General features: G+C 31.5%; 1 pseudogene; it reads right to left on the bottom strand.

Annotated features, from left to right (window-relative positions):
* Positions 1 to 1121: 1121 nt before the first annotated feature.
* On the bottom strand, positions 1122 to 2330 carry LOC120139115 (annotated as a pseudogene).
* Between the last annotated feature and the right edge of the window lie 12827 nt (positions 2331 to 15157).

The following is a 15157-nucleotide window of genomic DNA, read 5'->3' as shown; positions in this document are numbered from 1 at the left end:
CTCACTAATTGGTTGTTTTCCTATACTTTCTTCCTCCTCAAGTATTGTGTGATATAGTTGTATTATTGAAATAAGGCTTGGCGATGGAAACGGAATTGAAATTGAATAGAATATTATGCCTCGACAATGACAAAGTCCATTTTAATAAAAAAAAGAAAGAAAGAAAGAAAAGGGCATATGATTTGGTACTAAATAATTTTAGACTCAATGCTATATATAAAGAAAATTATCTATGTTGTATATATGTTTTTTAGTTCATACTAAGTTTATTTATTTTGATGTTACGTGTCTTATTTAGAATTTATAATTTTAGGTTTTATGATTTGGAATTTAGAATTTAAGTTTAAGATTTTATTGATTATGTTTTATATTGTCTATTCTTCAGTTTTACTATCTGTGCATTGGGTGGGTATCAAATAATCCAGGATTAGAACATTGCAAATCTGCAAAGTATTTTTTTTTTAGTATCAGCATTTGAGCTCAATGTGCAAAGAAAGTATGTAGGTCTACAAAGAAGGAAAAACTATAGGTTTTGTTATAAGATGACTGATCATCTCATGGAAGAGCGCAAAATATAATGCCATTGTTACATCTACTTTAAGTTAAATTTGTGCTCTGTTTTGAAGTCAATGATCATGGTTTTATGGTTGTATAACTTTATTTCAGTTCTTGGAGTTGTTGATAATATTATCAAGGCGCTGAAAAGTTATTGTGATAATCTGGTAGCAATCTTCTCTGAAAAATGAAAAGTATTCAAACTGTGCTAAACATATAGCCCTGAAATACTTTTTCATAATTTACCTCCGTGGTTAAAAAATCATTATTGTTTCTAGAAGTTATAAGTTCGAACACCAACGGTTACAGGGTGATTGAGCTCATTAACATCAACCTTATGGATGCAGATCCATTAACAAAAATATAGATGATATTTAATGAACATGTCGAAAATTTTCAGTGGATAACATCCATCTCTTTTATCACTGAGGTAATTTGATTAGTGCCAAATATATTATTGTTAGACCGTACATTAACTATTACACGTTATTGTTTTTTCCCCCACCCATATTGAGTGTGCATAATTTAATTAAAACTGAGAATTTGAAAGGGAAAAAAAAGCAGCTTTACGTATCAATCCAATTGAGGCTTGAAACATGAACCATTTCTCCAAAATACCTGGGAATCCCTTCAAATGTAACTTGAAGATCATTGAATGTCCTGCAAAGAGGATCGTAGAGAACAAGTGATTTATTTTCGTATTCCAATAAGATCCTTCCAGTACTACTGCACAGGCACAAGACTCGCATGTACATTTTAGGAATTATTCAACCATTCACGCCGATCATTCGGCTGCAACATGTTCGGTACGTAAGCTCCGATGCTAAATTCTTTCACCCAAGATTCCTTCACACCATACTCCTCCATTACCCAAATCTCCAGTTCTTTACTATAGTTATCGAAAGAAACCGCCGACAACAACCTCGTAGAACGACTAGTTCATGAAAATGTCTGTCGGAACGGATAGAATCCGGCCAAGGGACCTCCTTGAACTGTTCAGTAGCCAAGTCGAAGGACATAAAAGGCCTAGAAGCATTGTTTCTTGGCGTGTAAGTAATCCAGTGAAGTTTCCCTTTGACCAAAACCTGTGATTGTTGCCACATGATTTGGAATGGAAAAGTACCAAATTTCTCCATGTGCAGCTACCAACACTCAAAAGATGAACCTCTGATTCAATCAAAGATGTTGCGGTCCGACGATGTTGCAAAGCTCAACCCATGCCAGGTCTAACACCATGGCCTGGAAAACCTCCATAAGGTATTTCTAGTTCATGTGATAGCTCAACGACGTTGTGTTGCTTTGTGGTAGTATCGAAACCAAATCCCAAATATCTCATATGGTGAGCAGGCTGCTTTCTTATCAGCTTTGGCAACTCAATGTAGTCCCTTTAAAAGGATTATAGATACCGATCAGGCCAAAGCCTGGGTGAGTTGCACGCAAGAATAGCAATCCATTACATGAACTCACCAAATGGAAGTTCAGCAGAGGTGGCATGGGAAGCTTCTTTGTGATCATCGTCACGTTCCCGTTGTCTCGATCGGTCGAGAAATCACCGAATAAAGATTGTTTTGGATGGCTTGATCGTTGATTTATAAAATGAAGGTCGGATTGTTGTTGGCCATGAGCTTGAAATGCTTGTTGACAAGCACTTGGTCTCGTGTTATGATACGCCAAGCTCGACACACTCACCGGGATTGCACTAAGCTTGGGATTGGAAGCTTTGACAGTATGTCAAGGACAAGCTCTCGAGGAAGACGATCCATTGAGCTATTTGTTTTCTTCCATATAAGTTTTCCATCGTGGAGAGATTTGATAGAAGATACGGCTGTATTGTTCGAGATGGCTTGGCTATTAAATCGAAATTGAAATTCAATAGAATAATACATATTGACATTTCACAATGACCAATTCGGTCGCAATAGCAAAAAAACAAAAACTAGAGGCTAAGTATATAGTTTTACACACGGCACCGCTTAATTCTTTTTTCATCTGAGTTGTCAGTTGATATACATTACTTTGGACATGGATAATAGGAATAGTACTTCATCTTTTTAGAAAATTATCTGTATATATTTTTTAAAATTCTAGAAACTAATAGTACTAATAATAAATTCAATTTAATCTTAAAAGGCATTATCTTGAATAGGCTACCTTATTCCAAGCCCAAATGCATTCTGTTTTGTTAAAGTCTTGCGAAAAAAATGTAGTTAGGGTTGCTTATTCTAAGCTGGGGTAATTCTATTTTTTTCTTTTAATATTAGGTTTAGATTTTCTTTCATTTTATATAGCTATTTTGAAACAAGCGATTGACAAACTATAAGAAAGAAATTGATAATTAAGTGACCATCGAATCTATTATGAACATTTATTTTGATTTAACTTTTATATTTTGGGTGAGATTTGGGTCACTCTCGCACCCGACCAGTCTATTCCCCTAGTGTAATGGATGAATTTAGGTTACATGAGCGTTAAAGTTGTATCCGTCTAACGTATTTTCAGTGTTTCTACACGACTCATAAGATATCCGGATAACCTAACACATATATATCTATCAACACAATAAGCGATCGTTATTCACAAGTGATTTAAGGCATTTTTATCGTTTCTCGAATGTCCAACAAAGACATAAGTCTTCTAGAATCTTACCTCGTAAAATTCTTATGATTATAAAAAGTATAACATTATCATCTCATTATTATTATCGATTCTTCATTATCAAGTTCTCGCTTTGAAACTAAGTGTCCCATTATTCATCATTAACTAGTCTATTATTAGTCATTCTGATTATTATTCAAGTATTGTCATTCTTCTTGTTGTTAATCATTTACAAAGTTTCTGGGCTCCTGACTCGCTTCGTTTTACTACATGATCAGATATCGTAAAATTGCATGATTAGAGAAAACAACAATTTTAATGTGCCAAGCAAATAAGATCTAAAATTTTCTAAAGCAAAAATTATAGCTAATAATTTTTTTTGGTCGTAGAATAATTCTTCTATGCTGAATCCAAAGTCCGAGACGCGTAGGCGCTGACATGCAACACTTTATCAACTTTTTGACTGAGGACTGCGCCAACGCTTGTATCCGATGCATCACACATAAGCTTGAAGGGGTAGTCCCAATTTGACGGTTGTACAATTGGAGCTGATAGAAGCTTTTCTTTCAAGATGTTGAATGACTCTTTACATTCCGGATTAAAATCGAAAGCTTGATCCTTCTGGGGTAGATTGCACAAAGGTTGCTATATCTTCGAAAAATCTTTGATGAACCTGCGGTAGAATCCTACATGACCGAGAAATGAATTGTAACATCCTTATCCCATATACAGTCTCATATATGAGATAAAAGTGTCACATATAAAATATATACTGTTCAAAAATCAGTAAATTTTCGTTTCATTTAAAATCGACAATAAAATAAATAATTGCATTTAAAAAAACATAATATAAAATAATTAAAATACTTTTCATTTATCATATTATTAAAAAGAGTTCAAACATATTCAAATCTGAGCACAAAATAAAAATATACATGTCAACTATGAATATAAAAAATATCGAAAAGATATCATACTGATTCTGGTTGTCTGAAATGGTCTCTCAAAATGTAGGATGTCATGTTTGGCTCTCTACTCTGCTGACTTCACTTTCCATACTTGTGAACCAATCACACGTTAATTATTCCACTTAGTGAGGCGACATAAAAAAATAAAGAAAAGGTTTAACGAATATAATTAACCATATCAATAAAATTTTACTAAAATAAAATATATACAATTTACATCAAGAAGATATTTTATTTAAAACTGCTTTATAAGATTTTCATAAATTATTAATACTAAATTTATTTTCGGACATATACTTTTCCATTTCAAAGCAGATCATTTCCATATTTTATTCAGATCAGATCATTACTTTGCCCACTGTATTATCATGAGAATACGATGTACGTGAATCAAATAACTAGTGAGCACGCTATATACATATTTACTGTTAGAATAAACTGCACCGAGTCAGTCCACCTCGTGTACCACTAAGGCACCTAAGTCAGACCTCGAGTGACCCATCTTAGTGCCATATAATGCACATATAAAGCTAGTCAGATACACCGAATCACTCCACCTCGTGCACCACTAAGGTATGCCGAGTCAAACCACGAGTGATTCACACTGGTGTCTTATCATAAACATATTCAGATTCACTCCACCTCATGGCTGCGATTGTGCCACTAACCATCATTTTCACACAATGGACTTTGTTCTAAATCAATTACTAATTTGCATACAAAAACAATTCAAATAATTTAATATAAAACCATTTTTATAAAAATAAAAACTTTCGTCGGTTCATACCCAAAATAATCATACGCTATAAAATAAAACAACATGATAAAATCTATGTTCAAGTAATAATTTAAAACTCTTTTAAAAAAGATTAAGGTTGACGCATTGTAAGTCTTCCTCGTATTATCTATTATAAAAGAAAGTTGAGTCGCACTCACCTATAGCCTCACTAGCTTATTTAATACTATCTATTTCTCTCGAACTTTATCCTTTCCTTTTATCTCACTTTGAACTTGTGAACGATCACGATCTACACGAATGTCAATTATCCTGACATAACAAATTTTGAACACAAAATAGTATTGTAACTAATAATAATAAACTCGATTTCGAATAAAATTATGAAAATTACCATCATCTCATATTCAATACTAATTTCTCTCCCTTAATTTAAATCAACTTTATTTCTTTTAATATTCTCTTCCATGCCCTTTTTAAATTTCATTCTTTATCTGATATCCCTTTAATTCGACTCCATTTCAACACCAACTTCCTTCAAACTTTCAATTGAGTCCTTAAACTTATAAACTCTTCCAAATTAGTCCAATTTACTATTTTTAATACTTTCAACATAAGACCTTAACTTCTCAATGATTGCACATTAATCCTTTAAATTGTCACACTATACGAAAAAGTCCCTTAGAGTCTAACGAAGTTCCAATTTGGTTCCAAACATCATTTCAAGCTCCTATAATCCTTTCTACATTCCATCTAAACCATTAGGAAATTTTTACAAAATTTTCCCTTAATTTCTCCCTTAGGTCGAAACTTTGCAATATTCACCCTAATGGTCTCCAATTTGATTCATTCGCAATTTAATCACCAACACACCATTTACATACCATTCCAATCAAATTCAAAATAAAGCAAATCAAATTCAACCAAGTTCCTAACAATTTCATCAATGGCCGGAAATCTCATATTGCTCCCTTGATGGACTTTAATTAATTTTCCTACTTGATTTCAATTCTACAACACTACTAACATCCATTTCCAACTTTAGTTCAATAAATTTCAATGAATCCAAGTCTCCTCTTCATCCACCTAAATCACCCACATTCACCATTCAAGCATGAAACAAATAAATAATTACATCATCTTGTAGAGAATTTAGAGTAGAATAATTTCCTATTTCACATCCTAGTCTGAAATCCTAATAAATTGGACCAAAAATTGAAAGAAAGAAAAAAAAAATCCAAACTAACCTTTGGATATGGAGTTCGGAAGTAGGTGAAGAAGAGAAGAGGAGTTTACAAAATTTTTCAAAAAAAAAATCTCTCAAATTTTTTACTTTTAAAAGCTAATAAAATGAATTTTTTAATCATTTTGGGCCAAAAACCCAAATTGCCATTAATGAATTCTAGAATTTACTCCAATGCCACTCCTTCATCTAAATTTTAATATTATTAATTAACCATAAAAAAATTATCTTCAAAATTTTCTTTTTGACCTCCAATTTTTTAAAATTTCAATTTAGGCACTAAATTGCACTATTCCACTTTATAGTGTAATTCTCACCAAATTCCATCAATCCAACTTAAATTACACTAATTAAAAATATCCATATAATTTTTCTAACCCTAAACTACCTTCCTTAAACTTTTTATAGACTTCTGATTCGATCCAGTTATTCGAGTATTATACTGATCTTCATCCTTTAATAGACTTTTATGCAAACTCCAGATTAAAAATCTGAAATCCACTAAAATAATTATATTAGTCTGAACTACTTATTTACATACCCAAAATATAAATTTTAAAAAATTACATTTTTAGTCCCTAAAATTTTACAACTTTATACTTTAGTCCCAAACTTTTATATTTTTATATTCCAGTCACTAGTCCAAAATTTGGGATATTAAAGGAACGAACTTCTCTCATAATTTTGGGGTAAGGTAGTAAGTGTATAATGTAAGTTTTTCGCTTTGTCAACTGTAATTTCATCTAAAGAAATGATATGACCTATAATTAACCTCTTATCAACCATAAAATGACATTTTCATAATTTAAAACGAGGTTAAATTGTAGGCATCACTTAAGCACATTGATTAAATTTAAAAGGCATTCGTCGAAGGAATTATTGTGCACTGTGAAATCATCCATAAAGACTTCGATATCTTTCTTGACATAGTCTAAAAAGACACTAACCATGTATCTCTGGAACGTGGCAAGTGCTTTGCAAAGTCCGAAAGGCATCCGTCGGTAAGCGAATGTGCTGAAAGGACAAGTGAAAGTCATCTTTTACTGATCTTTTGGTACCACTAGGATATGGAAAAGACTGAAAATCCATCAAGACAATAATAATGAGTTTTATCGATTAATCTTTCTATCATTTGATCTATAAAAGGAAGAGGAAAATGGTCTTTGTTAGTTAATGAGTTCAACTTCCTATAGTCGATGCAGACCCTCCATCAATTTTTTACTTGTTTCGGAACAAACTCACCTTCTGAATTTTCTATTATTGTAACTTCGGTTTTCTTAGGGACCACATGGACCGGACTTAGCCAATTAATATATGAAATCGGGTAAATGACATCTACATCAAGAAGCTTTTGTATCTCCTTTTCCACAACTTCTATCATTGATGGATTTAACCGGAATTGTCCTTCTCGTGACGGCTTCGCTCATTTTTTTACCTTTATTTTTTGCGTGTAAGTTGAGGGACTTAGTCCGTTAATATTGACAATTATCCACCCAATGGCCTCTTTATACGCATGCAACACTGTCACAAGGTCCTTCTCTTCTTCTTTAATAATTTATTCAAAATTATCTATGGTAAAGTCTCATTTCCCCCCCCCCAAAAACGCATACTTCAAATGTTCTGGCAACTGTTTTAATTCAATTTAAGGAGCCTACAAAACAGAAGGTAAAATATTAGAATTCGAGGGAATTAAATGTGAATCAGAATAAATAGAATTTTTTTCAAACTCTTTGATTTCCTCGTTGTATTCCTCCAATTCCCTGCATAAATCATCAACAAAATTAGATTCCATAAATTTATAAATTGCAGGTTTAAAAATATCAACAAAATTTAAACTGGCAACATTATCAGGATGTTGCATTCCTTTGTATGCTTCGAATTTCACGACCTCACCGTCAAATTTCATGGTAAAAAATTTTCTTCTTACGTCAATCTTTGTATGTGCCGCACTAGGGAATGGGCACCTAAGGATAATTTCAGAAGAAGTATTTTTCCAGTCATTTTCCATATCAATGACATATAAATTTTTCGGAAAGATTAGTTCATTTACCTTTACTAGGACATTCTCCAAGAGTTCTTCTAGATATATTATAGATCGGTATGCTAGTTGTATCGTAACTCTGGTATCCTTCAAGGGCTCAGTATAAATTAAATTATAGACAGATAAAGGCATTACATTAATAGAGGTACCTAAATCATACATTGTATGCTTTTTTGCAGCCTTAATGATTTTACAAGGAATGACAGACATACCTTGGTCCTTCAACTTTGGCGAAAACTTTTGTTGGAGTACGGCTGAAAAGTGCTCTCCCAAATTCACCTTCTCGTTCCCGATAAGTATTCTCTTTGTTGTGCAGAGATCTCTAAGAAAGCGGGCATACCTCAGAACCTTTCGGATTACCTCGATGAGAAGTATATTGATTTCCACCTTCTGAAAGACTTCCAAGATTTCTTTTTCTTCAGCTTTTTTGTCTCTTTTTATTTTTCTTAACGAAAAAGGTGATGGTACGACATAGGGAGATGGTGCATAATCAATTTGTGATTCATCCTTTTATTTTATGGGATTCTGAATCAACTCCTCTTCCTCCCTGGGAGTTTATGCCAACTGCTTCTTCTTCATTCCGGGATTTTGGCTCTTCTTCCTTTCTTTAGGATTACGCAACACTTCTCTCTAGGACCCCAGGTGCGATAACGGTACCACTCCGGAGAGTGATGGCGTTAACATTCTCCCGCGGGTTTGTTTTGGTTTGCGATGGAAGCTTGTCCTGTGACTCTAATCGCCCTACGGTTTGAGCCAATAGACTAATCTGATTATCTATCTCTTGTAAATATGTTTTAGTGCAATTCTAGAATTTCTACTGAGAAATAGCCAGCCACTCTACGAGGGATTCGAGTGATGACTTCAGCGGCTGATAAAGTTTATGTAGAGGTGGCCTCGGTTGATAGCCCTGATTCGACCTCGGGTTTTGTGCATAATTGAAGTTTGGATGATCTCTCCACATGGGGTTGTAAGTATTGTCGTGAGGGTTATAAGGCCTCTGGGGAGGTCCTAGAAAATTTCCCACAGTGTTAACTTGGGCGCTCACTTCCTCCTGAAGCATCTGGCAACAGTCTGTGGGGTGATCCGACATCGTGCATACATTGCATAATCTTGTTATTCTACTTTTTCATGCAATTAAGACACTACAACAAATCTATCAATTTATGACGAAATTTTTATATGACGTTGTGAATAATGTCACAAAATATACTATAAGTTTGACAATTTTTTGTTTTCGTCACATTTAGTTACTAATGATATATATTTTTTATGACAATTTTAAAAAAGGTCACTGATATTCGTCGTTATATGTTTGGAGCCAAAATTTACCTCCAAAAAAAATTGATGGGAAACCTTTAAATGGAGTTTAGACAAAATAGTGATAGTGTAAAATCGTCTCCTATGAAATAAAAATATTAGTGACGATTTCTTATTATGACAATTTAATTTAAAATAGTGACATTACAAATTTGTCACCATAAGTTTTATTCGTGACAATTTGATTCGTCATATTTAAAAAAAATAAAAGGTGATGTTTTATTAATGTCACAAAAAGTAAGTTTAACATGACTAATACAATGATTTGTCACTCATTGTTATATCTTTTTATTTTTATATGACAAATGAAAAGGCATCATATGACTATGTCAGTTAATGTTTAGCATCAATGATTAACATAAAAAATGAGTCAAAATTTTTGTGACCGGATGGATTTGTTACTAATTCAAAATATTATTAGTGGCCAAATTTAAAGTAATTTTAAATTTTAGATTCACAATTTCAATCGTTCCTATTCATTTTCTAAAAGTTGTGTTCTCTATAAATATTTTATATTTTATATATATATATATATATATATATATATATATATATATATATATATATATATATGAAGGGTTCAAAAAGCCCTAACCATATGAAATCAAAATAATCCAATTCTTAAATTTTTTGCACCCAGGTGAGCCTTCATACTAAAAAATTAAATTAATTAAGACAATAAAATTATATTAATTAAGGTCTTTGATCAATGACCTTTAAGTCTTAACATATTTAGATTATTCGTCATGTGGCGGCATAAAAGTGAATCACATGTCATACTTTGGAGAAGCATGTGTGTTTCTAAATTTTTTAAATTTTAATTTTAAAATTATTTAAAAATATTCAAATTAAAAAATTATGAAAATATTTTAAAAATAAAAAATATCAAATTAATATCTAATGAATTTTATGAAAATTTGTGATTAATATAAAAATATTATCGGTAATATCAATGTACTAATATAGATTTGCAAAATTATTATACTTTTAATATAATAAAAATCAATTAATTAAAAGGATGAATAATATGTATAGTTAGATAGAAAATAAATTTGTAAAATCATTAGAAAACTAAAAGATTTTAGAAGAGAGAATAAGAAAAAGAGTATTTAAATTTAGGAAAATAGGATATATATTTACACCAAACGATATAGTTTGGATAGGTTTGTGTGTAAACCTGGAAGCTATAAAATTCATCCCTTTCACTTTCTACATGAACGCTATCGGCGGTGGCTACTCAATCATACTTTTACCCATTTGCCCTCCATTTTCATATGATTAGACAAGGTCGACTTCTCTTTTATCTTAATTCATTATCTTTAATCATAAAAGACTTAGTAAAGTGATATTATTATTGCTGATTCTTGACTAATTCACTTTGAGAAAGATTTTAACTTGCATATTTCACAAATTAAGCAATGACTTCAAGCTTATTTGTTTCTTCATCACTTGACAATATCATGTAATTAATGATTAAATTATCTAATTTATGGTTTTAAAACATTGGACATTTGTTTTTCTAGATCAGTTAATTATTATATGTTCATAACCTTTGATGTTGTTCTCCTATACTTACACTGTTTTCGATAATGATCCAGCAGCAGTCTAGTAACTTATTAATTTACTTGTTTTTGTTCTCTTCGATTATATATATTATTGTATTTCTACACTTAGGGGCTGTTTGTTTGTCTCTTAATGGAATCATTCAGTGTTGAATGCTGAACCGTTCAGCATTCAGCGCGTTTGTTTCGCACCTCTGAATGATTCAGTATTGACTGATTCAGCAAAACAGTGCTGACTGATTCAGCACAGAAGTACATTCTAAATCATTCAGAGTCAGTTATCAAACAACATGTCACATTCAGAGCCTCTGAATCATTCAACATTTGAATCATTCAGCGTTTAATCATTCTGAAGTAAACAAATAATCCCTTATTGTTTTCTTAATGGTGATGGATTCACTATTCAAAATCTATCTGTGAATGCTACGCGTGTAAAACCCTTATTTGTGCTTTAAGATCTTATTGTCATCATTATTTTGTTCTCATTGTACTATATTTTCATATCTTATTGTCTTAATTTTTTTTGTTTTTGGTTTTGCAATACATAAAACCGAAGGTAACAAAATCATTATGTTTTACAAATTTTTTAAGTTCTGAGTTTGAAGTCAATTTTCTTGCTTTCTACATTGCTTTTCGCAAGTGGATCAAAACTAAAGTCTGATAGCTTTTTCCAGGTAAAGCCTCTTGTCATTTTTGATAACTTAAAATACATACTTTTCTTCTTCTTAAGTATTATAAATAAATACATTAAAATTTGAGATTTGTCTCCCTTTCTATTTGGACAGACAGTTAATGAGAGAAGCAGGATTGAGAGTGCAGATAGGTTCAAGGACACCAAAGTGTGGTAGAAGATAAAACTCATGCTAGAGTTGTGAAGCCATTCCTAGGCAAAATTCGAACAATTTTATATTTTAATTTGTAAAAGATATTGGGCATTATTGAAAATTGTAAAATGTAGACTTTATAATGTAATTTATAAAATTATAGGTTATTATTGTAGTTTATGGGGACTTTTTCTTTTGATTGTAATTTATAAATAGTTTTGGTATATTTTTTAATTTATAAAAGTGGTATTTATTGTAAATTATAGAAAGATTTGGTATTTATTGTAATTTATAGAAAGCTTCGCTATTTTTTGTTTAAAAATTTTAGACTTCTATTGTAATTTATATAAATATTTAAAATTTTATTATAATTTAATAATTTTTATTTTATAACTATAAATAAAAATTTGTGACGATATTTTTTAATCAGTTATACAATAGATTTTAATAGTATTAGTGTTGATATAAATAATTAATGACAATTTTATTTTATTTTGTGACACAACCATACGTCATTGAATATAAAAGATGAGGTGATGTTATACATAAATGTCACTATATGTTTAACAATAGGTGTACTAAAAAAGATACAACGTCACACTATACATTTAGTGACACACTTAGGGAGACGATCGCCATGCCATTGAATTTTATGTCACAAAATACAAATAGTTACATAAATATAAGTTTCAATGACAATATTGTCAACATCAAAAATAAAGAAATTTGTTGTATTGAGAGAATTAACTACGTCAGTTAATTTATCAATTTTACTTTCAAGCGAAATAGAACTTGTCTAGTGAATCTATCAGCTGGATTCACTTGAAAACTGTTGAGAATTTGTCGTCATTGTAGAAATTAATTCTCTTGTTGTATTTGGGGTCATGTTAATGAGAGTTCCTCCGCAGGTATCATTAACCATTTTCATCTCTAAGGGGAGAAGCTCTTCGTAAAAACACTGGAGAAGAGTTTGCTCTGTTAATCCATGTTGCGGATAACTTGCGCAAAGCATTTTAAACCGCTCCAAGTAATCGTAGAACGACTCTCTGTCTTTTTGTATTATTCCTGTTGTAGCGATCTTTCGGGTGGGCCCGAAATTGGGCTTCGACTTAAAAAGAACACGTTAGAGTCACCACCGATCATTTAAAAACAATATTTAGGTTGATCAGACACCATCTTACCTAATTTGCATTTTACTAGAAATATGTTAGATTCGGGAGTCGGTTACTGTCAAGGAAGGATTAGCACCCTTGAACTGCCCTTTCGGTACCATTTAATTTTTCGGTTGTCTTAATTACAAAAATTAAAATTAAAATTAAAATTTAAAAACTCGATTCTAATTATTTACATTTGCTTGATTGAAATTACTACTAAAAAAGTCAAAAATATGTTAGATGGTAAAATAAAAGAAATCAAATAAAAATTAAATAAAAAGGAAAAGATAAATAAATCAAATAAAAAAGGAAATATTAAATTAAAAAATGTTATATATAAAAAATGTTAAAAGAAAAATAAAACAAAAGAAGAAAATATTAAATTTCAGGAAAAAATAAAATATAAAAATGTTAAAAGATAAAAGATAAAATAAAAAATAAAAAATAAAACAAAATGAAATGAAATAAAAAAAAGAGTGGGAAAATATAAATAAAATAAAATAAAATAAAATAAAGTTAAATTTTAAAGAAAATACAAATAAGGAAAAAGGAAAAAAAAATAAAGGATCAAATTGAAATGAATTAAAATTCATGGATCAGATTAATTCCAAACATGGGTTGCAAGAGAAAAATAAAAGGTTAAGGGACTTAAAATAAAAAAACAATCATTTAAAGGATTGAATTGTTATTAACAGAAACTAAAAGAACCTAATAAATAAATATGAACAAATCAGAGCCCTAATAATAAATTTAAAAATAAATACAAGTACCAGAAACAGAAATAACCCATAAATTATATACTGACTAAAATAAAATAAACAAGAAACATAGAGGACTAAACAATAATTAAACCATATGTAAAGCAATGACTAAAATGAAATCTACTTAAATTATAGGGTCGAATTTGAAAATCATTAAAAATAGCATAATATATAAATTAGTGACTGGAATAAAAACATGGAAAAACACAGGCTCAAAGTAAAATATTAGAAAATTGCATTAATAGTTAATTAGCAAGATTACAAAACAGGGGGACTAAACTAGCTATTTCCCCACAGTTCGAAAACATGAATATGCGATGGTGCCAAAACGACACCGTTTCATGTGGGTATTTAAGGCCTAAAACCATGCCAAAAAACCCATCCCCTTATTTGTTCCACTTTTTAAAAATAGAGAAGGGGAGAGAGAGATAGAGAGATGAAACTCTCTCAACTTTCCCCTCATCGGGAAAAGAAAACCACAGCGGAGCTTGCGGCGGCAAGCGGCGGTGCCAACGGCCAGAGGAAGCTAAAAGGACACCAAAATGTTCCTTTCCTCACCCCCAACACGAATCCACTCTTACTATAAACTAAAACCCACCTGATTACCTCATATTTGGTATTTACCTTTCGAAAACCAAGAGATTTGACGACCTCTTGTCTTCAACGACTTTGAGCAGAGGTAAGAACCTCCTCTCCCTCTTTCTCTTTTTATTTTTTTGTTTGGTGTTTGGTTCCTGAATGGCTCTCTCTGGTTTGGATCTTTTTCAAAAATCCCCCTATTTTCCTTTGTATTTTTCTTTTCCTTCTTGTTAGCTGTGTTGCATGAATTTATATACTTACAAACTCGTTATTTTCGGCAAGCTTTAATCTCCTAGTTGGACTAGAAATCTAACTTGTTTTTCTGTTTTTTGCTTGGTTTTGTGCCGGATATCTCGGAGTGGTGGGTGGTGGCCACTAGAATGAGGACTCTCCAAGAGTTCTCTCTCTACCTAACGGTTTGCTGATGGAGGCGCGGCGCTAAGGAGAAAAAGGGGCGAAAGGTTAGGGTTTTAAAACCCTAATTGATTTGAGTTGCAAATTAGGACGGTTCAGGTCGCTCCAGTTGGATCCGGGTCTGCTCTTGTGTTGGTCTTGTTGGGTTTGAGTGTTGGTCTTTGGGCCTATCACTGTTTATTGTTGTTGTTGGACCTGATACATATAATAAATATATAAATATATGTACAATATTGTATAATATAAATATAATGCGTATGTACCATATGATATAAATAACATAAATAATATTGTTCAGTTAATCGATCGATGAAATAGCCAAGAGGGGTGAATTGAGAATTAAAATTTTGGTGGAAACTTTTACAAAAAATAATATTTGCACACTGATTTAGAGTGGTTCGACTTTCT

This window comes from Hibiscus syriacus, unplaced genomic scaffold (genome assembly GCF_006381635.1).
Source record: "Hibiscus syriacus cultivar Baekdansim isolate YM2019G1 unplaced genomic scaffold, ASM638163v2 tig00110724_pilon, whole genome shotgun sequence".
Taxonomy (NCBI): Eukaryota; Viridiplantae; Streptophyta; class Magnoliopsida; order Malvales; family Malvaceae; genus Hibiscus; species Hibiscus syriacus.
The sequence above is the reverse complement of the archived record's forward strand: the minus strand, read 5'-3'. Positions and strand labels throughout refer to the sequence as shown.